The sequence below is a fragment of the Liolophura sinensis genome, chromosome 7 (genome assembly GCF_032854445.1).
Source record: "Liolophura sinensis isolate JHLJ2023 chromosome 7, CUHK_Ljap_v2, whole genome shotgun sequence".
NCBI classification, from domain to species: Eukaryota; Metazoa; Mollusca; class Polyplacophora; order Chitonida; family Chitonidae; genus Liolophura; species Liolophura sinensis.
The window spans coordinates 17024402-17032165 of NC_088301.1; positions in this window are offsets into that span (position 1 = coordinate 17024402).

Genomic DNA, 7764 nt, shown 5'->3' on the forward strand with positions numbered 1-7764 from the left:
TCAGTCTATCACCGTCAGGGTTTTCTTCTAACTGTTCATGTAAATGCTTAATCAGTAGCAAATTATACGTCCCCTAGCAACATGGATTAAGAAGAAGAAGGTAAACAAAAAAACAAAACAAACCAAAAAAAAAAACAAAACAAAACAAACAAACAAAGCACACACAAACGATTGTTGTTAATTGTAATTTATTGGGCTTCTCTGGTCTAGAATGACTCAAAACGCTGTGTTGTCTATCATATTTAACATACAATAATACAAACACAATGCAAAGGGACCCGTCTTTACTGCATGTCGTCTCCAATCTGAACGCCAGATGTACAAGAGATGGACTACGTTTATCATGTGACATTCATCGCCAGCGCTATATCATCCCTTACACGCAACACTTAATTCACCAAACGCAATATCTTTTCGCAACGAAATTTGAAACTTTCTAAAGCGCAGTTAGGACATACAGTGTCGTCTCTAGTAATTGAGGCGAGTTTTGGTCTGGACTCCAAACTGTTCTTCTTTGACTGTCTAATGGTGACGATTTATGAATGAAACTATACATTTCGAAAAATCTCTTACGCTTTGAATGGATGTCTTAAGAATTAATTTTGGTCCCATCAGCGAACAAAGTTCGACACCGACTAGTCTGCCATTCTTTAAATTGCATACTCAGAGATTAAGAAAGTTTTAGAAACTAGATTGCGGCATACCATGGCAACACCCAGCCAAATAAACTGACCAATCAAGGCGATTTAATGTTGAACCAATGGTTGTCACAGTGTTGAGTATCAGGAATAGCATACAGATGAAAACGAGCTGATTATTGATAAAACTTATTTTGCCAAGACATCGATGTGTTCAGAGGCCCCCCTTGGCCGATGGGTGGGGCAATGATCCTGGAGTCTCTAACCAATCTCTCGCTGTGAGTTCAAGTTCAGCTCATGCTGACTTTCTCTCCGGCCGTACGTTGGAAGGTTTCCATCAACGTGCAGATGGTCATGGGTTTCTCCCGGGCTATGTAATTGATTAAATTTGGATTTTTGCGCCACATAGAAAAACAAGATTAACTATAGGAAAACTATTCGCTCATCATGTCCTGGTATGGTAGCGTCTGTTGAAAAACATATGAAGAGTTTAGACGGCATTTACTACAAAACACTGCCTATATGTATTTATTTATATGATTGATGTTTTACGCGGTATTTAAGAATAATTCACTTATACGACGGCCGCCAGTATTACGGTGGGAGGAAACTGGACAGAGGCTGGTGGACACTCACGCCCGTTTATATGACTTCTTTATTTTTTGTATTTTTTCAGAATTATATTAGCGTTTAATATATCAGTGTGTAAAATTGTGGTGGGAATTGTCACGAATGAAATGCACTTTGGGTGATTATGCGCAGGTCAAAATATATGCCACCGGCAAAAGTATTTATCTTTTTGAGACATGAGAACGTCACATGTGTATTCCCAAAGTGGAGTATCTTTCTAAAAATATACATATAGGGTATCACTAACCATGACTACCTTGTAACGGATCAAAATGTTTCTCAGGGGAGAGGAATTTGTTACGAAACCAAGAATCGAGCAACACTGAATCTCCAGCTCCAGAGAGAAACAAACACTACAACAACTACAACTGAATGAAAAAAATATGCTCCAGTATTTTCAATAGTTTTGGCAAATAAAAATCATGTAACATAATGGTATGAACGTCATTCGAAATTAATGACAACAATGGACATAAAAACACTGTCCTAGGGAGAATACGTGTGCAAGTCATTTTATTCCATTTGTGTTGGCAATTGTCCTCAAATCTCCCTTTTGCGGTGGCAATATATAAACCACAGACATTTTTTATCGCGCCTGCCTATTGATATATGTCGCTCTGCCTTGACCTAAATGAGTAGAGCTAATCTTCAGACAGGACACACTGAATCAATGCTCTTATCTCTACGCTGCGTTCATTTGTGGGACAATGGAGACGTTCGCCGCTCTCCTTTTCGCTGTTTTCTGCATCGTCTGTTTAACAGGCGCCCATGTCTTCACAGAGGATGAACGAGAGTTGTTTAAAAAAATCCACTTTGAACAGTTGCCTCAAGACCTGAAACTTGCCTTAATGAAGAAGGAAAGAAGTAGTGTGTCAGGGTATGTGAACTATACGAAATACTGACTGACTTCAAAGTGAAGTACGGGGATTTTAACTATGCTGGTAATACACGCATGTAAGATTTGCTATAAATAGTTTAGTACATTTGAGGTGATCTGAAACATTTCATGGTATGGCGGTAAGGCATAAAGCTTAGACATTCCATGGGAAACAATGAAGTATTGATCACTACCATTGAAGTAAAAGTTATTGAAGCAAGTATTAGAACCATATATAATCTAAATTTATTCTACCTTTATCAAGATAGGTCTAACGGAAGTTTATTCTGCTTTTTAAAGCATTTACATTAACAGTGAGGGTAAAGCTCTTGCTGAGGTAAATTGACAAAAAGTAGAATTTCAACTGTTAAATGTAAACATTTAATATGCCTACTATCATAGTATACACGTGTGCTTTGGTTTTACTCTCCATTCTCTCGCCTTTTGCATCGCACGTTTATATTCTTCCCACAAGCATGGCCACTCAAATTTAAGGTTGACTATATGTCTAGTATACTTAGGATTTTCCTACTTCATGCAACGTTGGGCGTCAGCGTGTCAAGTCTGTGACGTACACTTCGGAATATCCTTGCGTCACTCGAACTTGGGCAACTCCATTTCCAAGTAGTGGGTTATTACAGGTGTTCAGGCCACACAATCATTAACGCAGGCGACAACAAGTTCACACTAATCTATAAACAAGACAAAATGTATTTTCTGGCGTTTCAGCTCTTAATTGATATATAAAAAAGCGGATTAAAAATGGGAGAAATACTTAAAAACAAACTGATTTGCTGCCAACATTTTTCAGTCCTCTGTTTTGCGTGTGTTGTAATTTTCATGACTCTCTAAGGCAGTTGTTGACAGCGGAAGAGAGACTGCAACGAAATGGGGGACTACGATTGTGCAGTTTGCCCTGGACTTGCCTTTATTTTTGTGTCAAATAAATATGGAACTTTAAAGTACGTATAAATAGGATATAGAATAGAAATAATGACTCGTTCTAAAATTTCAACTCTTCCACATTTACGGATCTAACATCAACCACAGTGAGTCGATATAGAGTAATTATTTCTGAATTTGTACCGTAACATTGTTTTACCTTTTTCATATTTTACCTGTAGTTGGTGCTGTGCACATGAGAAACCGTTGAAGTCAAGATTGTGTCACAGACGACTAAGGGGGCGATGAGTGTCAACGTGGATTACAAAAAATGTGGATTTGGCGGATGGAAAAGATGCGGAACCTATGCCGTCAGATACCAGTGAGTATGATAGCTTTGCTATATATTACACTGAACAAAATGTACATACTAGGTAGGTTGTCAGCTAGACCTAATGCTGTGGTGTTCAAATGACTTTTAGATTTTGTTTTAACCCAATACTGACATTTATACTTACCCAAAACAGTAAATGGACAGTGTGAGTAAAACAGACATGGGTAAGACAAACTGGAAGATCAGACATGGACGCTGTATGTACATGACGAAACATGTCTCATGCCGGCCTAATTCCGTCGCTATATGTCCCAACTACAGTACAGATGTACAAAGATGCTATCAGGTAGTTTGCAGTCGTTCCCTCATGCTCTTATTTTGGCGTCCACCATGCAGACGTGTTTATACATGTATGTTTCCCAGGCGTAATGGTCGATGGGTTTACTCCGATGGGCTCTATGACATTTAACCGTGGAGTTCCATATTCGCAAAACCTTAAGACTAAACCAACTGACCCAAAATGAAATTTTTACCGGCCATTTTTAGTGTAAGCCTAAGCGTCAAAACAGACATCAATATACCAGCTGTCAACCGAAAAGGCAATAATCACAAGGAGATAAAAAAGGATTCATACAAACAGAAGCAGTCAAAGGTTTCAATGACGAAATGAAGACAAAATGAATGTTCCAGGCAAACGAATGAAATCAGTGTCCAAATAAGTTGTCGATAATCAAAATACGTATCTCAGGTATGCTTTGATGTTCAGTTGTTCTTATATCCCTCGTAGCGATCTAATTCAACCGAAACCGAAAGGCTGCAAACATTGCCGCACGTGTTCATGCGGCATATAACATTATGTGGAAATGATAAAGGTACAAAACTACCGCCTTTGTTTCAGGAACATAGTAACATACTCAAAAGCGTACTACACGGTTCCAGACAAGAGTAAGTGTGCTGAAAAGGACATAAAGTGCTGTCCAGGCAATGTGGAGATAGCGGGGAACTGCATGGGTATGTGTCAACAGAGATGTCTATAGTAAAATATAACGAGTACTACCGCGAATGTCGGAGTAATGAAGGGTAGCTTTGTTACGTGCGACCATTGGCCTACAGTCACAGTGTTGTTGCTGATGTGGTTTTATTTTCTATGCTATAGTCTTTAATGTTGCATTGTACTCCTGCATAATCAAGGATTCTGCTGGGCCCAGTTTTACAAAGCGGCGAACGACATTTTGGAGCAAACATTTGTGGTGCAATATTTTGCAAAATGGGTGACGGGTCTGCGTGGCTCAGTTGGTTAGCGCGCTAGAGCAGAGTAATCACCCAGGAATCTCTCACCAATGCGGTTGCTGAGAGTTCAAGTCCAGCTCCTGCTGGCTTCCTCTCCGGACGTACATGGGAAGGTCTGCCAGCAACCTGCGGATGGTCATGGGTTTCCCCCCGGCTCTGGCCGGTTTTCACCCACCATAATGCAGGCCGCCGTCGTATAAGGGAAATATTCTTGAGTACGGCGTAAAAACACCAATCAAATAAATAAATAAATCAATCAATCAATAAATACTAAATATCTGATTATCGTACATGTGCGAAATCTTTGTGAAACTAGGCCCTGCTGCGTGACATAAGCCTCCACAGACCTGGTCCCTTTGACTGTTTTCTGGTGGTTCTACGTCTAGACAAGAGACATATAATGAATTACAATTCACATCACTGTATCTCTGAAACCTAATTCCGCTTAAGCAATGGTGCTAAGGGGAGTACATTGTATTTCTGCACAAACAAGGATTCTGCTGATGCGTGGCCTAAGCATCCATGAAGTTTTGTCCCTTTCTGTTGTTTTCATGGAATTTTATTTCTAGAGCAGTGGCGTATAATAAATTGCAATTAAAATCGTTGCATTTTTGAAAAAGAATTAAGTATTAGTGCAAGGGGAGTCTACGTTGCTAATATTAAGCACTTATTGCTAAGATTAAGCAATTTTAATACAAAACTTTTGTGAAGTAAGTTGACAAGAGGCCAGATTTCAACGTGTGACCATTTGCCAAGTATCACAATGCTCTGGTTTGCTCCCATTGCTGTAGTCTTTTATATTCAGCAGTGAATCTGCTCTGTCTTTCGCTTTCACTGTTTTGGTGACATTAACTTTTCGACATCGCCTATGTGGCCGTTGGCGGAGTGTAATGCCAGTTGAAGAAGCTCGTGTGCGCCACCAAAGCTGAGTATATCACAGGAATTACAAGTATGCTTTATCAGTAACTTGCCAGATGTGTTTGTTTTACCCGTGGCACTCCGAATTCATTCACCGCCCCCCCCCCCCCCCCCCCTCAGGACAAGGAGGTTTTGGTGTAAGGGAAAATTGTTGAGTGTGTGTCTGATTAATAGTGATTAAGTAAAATGAATGGAATTTGTATTTTTTTCATCAGAAATATCCGTAGCCAACAAATACCTGAAGACATTAGAAACACTGAAAGACCAACATCGCCTTGACCTGGCTGGGTGATTTTCGAAACGCAGTTGACAAAACTGGAGTGGAGAAAGTACTTCAAGAAATCGTTTTTTTTTTTGTAATATATAGTATATTGCATAAATCCTGGTTTTAAGTTGTATTAATTTATTGATTTACTTATTTATTTAGTGATTGATTTAATTGTGGCTTAACGCCATACGTAAACATTTTTCAAATATATACGGAGACAGAAAGTTTTATTTTTTATCCGGAGAAACCAGATTGCCCCGGATAAATTTAACAATCCGACAGGAAAACTGTTTTTGGGAACTCCTATAACATCGTCCTGACCTCGACTTCTATATGTCACAAACAATCACATGAAATTTTTGGGATCTGTACATTGTTTAAAAATTAAATACATTGCTGTTGTTGTTGTTAAATTATGAAAGCAAGGAAGACGCTTAACATAAGTATATCAAACAGTGGGACAGATAGATTCAAAAATGTAGGCTTAATTCATCTCCCTAAAAATTAACTCTGAAAGATAATTTGATTACAAGCAATAATCTTTCGCTTTGTGTTTTTATACACTGTTGACCATAAAGTTGGAATAAAATATTTTAGCCACAATCCCAGAAGTTTAATATTATTTTTCGCCTCAAAAATAATATAAGCCGACACGAATTGATACATAATCTCTCTCTACTACGTGTACAAAAATGTTTTATTCTATGCTAATATGAGAATTACATAAGAGGCTCTGATGGTAGTGATAAAAAGCCCTGTGCCTGGTGCTTCTCCAGTGATCTTCATTCAGAGAGAGGTCAAATTACCTCGCGCATAACGGAGTTCTCGGTTTCGCATGGAACAAAAAGTAGTGTAGCAGGGATTCCGGCTATGCCTCGTGCTACTCCAATGCCAATACGCCGGAGAGTGATTGCCCTCCATCAAGAAGGCTACAAACAGTCCGATCTTGCCGATTTTGTAGGCATATCGCAAAGTACAGTCAGCAAAATCATCAGACGTCATCGAGGCGTGGGTCATTTGCGGCCACGTCAAACTCCAGGACGACCACGACTGACTACGAGACGGGATGACCGCCGACTGCTCAATCTCTCTCGCACAAACCGGAAAATGTCTGCGAACCATCTTCGTCGTTTGTGGCGGAGGCATTACGGAATCAATGTTTCCCGAACAACGGTGAATCGCAGATTACTTCAGCATGGTTATCGAGCAAGACGTATGACCAAATGTCCCCGCCTAACCGCCCAACATAGAGTCCAAAGGCTTCGCTGGGCTAGGGAGCACAGACAATTGCAGTTAGGGCATTGGCGACATGTGCTCTTCACGGATGAGAGTCGCTTCTTCCTGAAACCTGTGGACGGAAGGCAAAGGGTTCGTCGTTTGCGAGGAGAAAGCCTTCGAGATAACTGTGTGCTGGAAAACAATCAACGGGGTGGCGGTTCAGTAATGGTTTGGGCCGGTATTCACTGTGGTGGAAAAACGCCGTTGGTGGTACCCGACGAAAACGTCAACGTCGTCGTGTACATTGATATCCTTGAAAACCATTGCCTTCCATACGCACGAAGGGTTTATGGAGACAATTTTCGTTTGCAAGACGACAACGCTACACCACACAGGGCCGCTGCAACACGAGAATTTCTTCGGGCACAAGGGGTGGAGCAGTTACCTTGGCCATCGTGTTCCCCTGATATGAACCCAATAGAACATGCCTGGGACAAGTTAGGGCGAGCCATCAACGCACGCGACAATATTGCTGAAAATCTGCAAGAACTGGCACAGACTCTGATCAATGAGTGGAACGTTCTGCCCATTGAATTCATTAACAATCTGGTCGACAGCATGCAACGAAGTCTTGACGCATTGATTCGTGTCAGGGGTGGTCATACGAGATATTAATGACTGTTTCTCTTACAAACTGTATTGTCTGTAA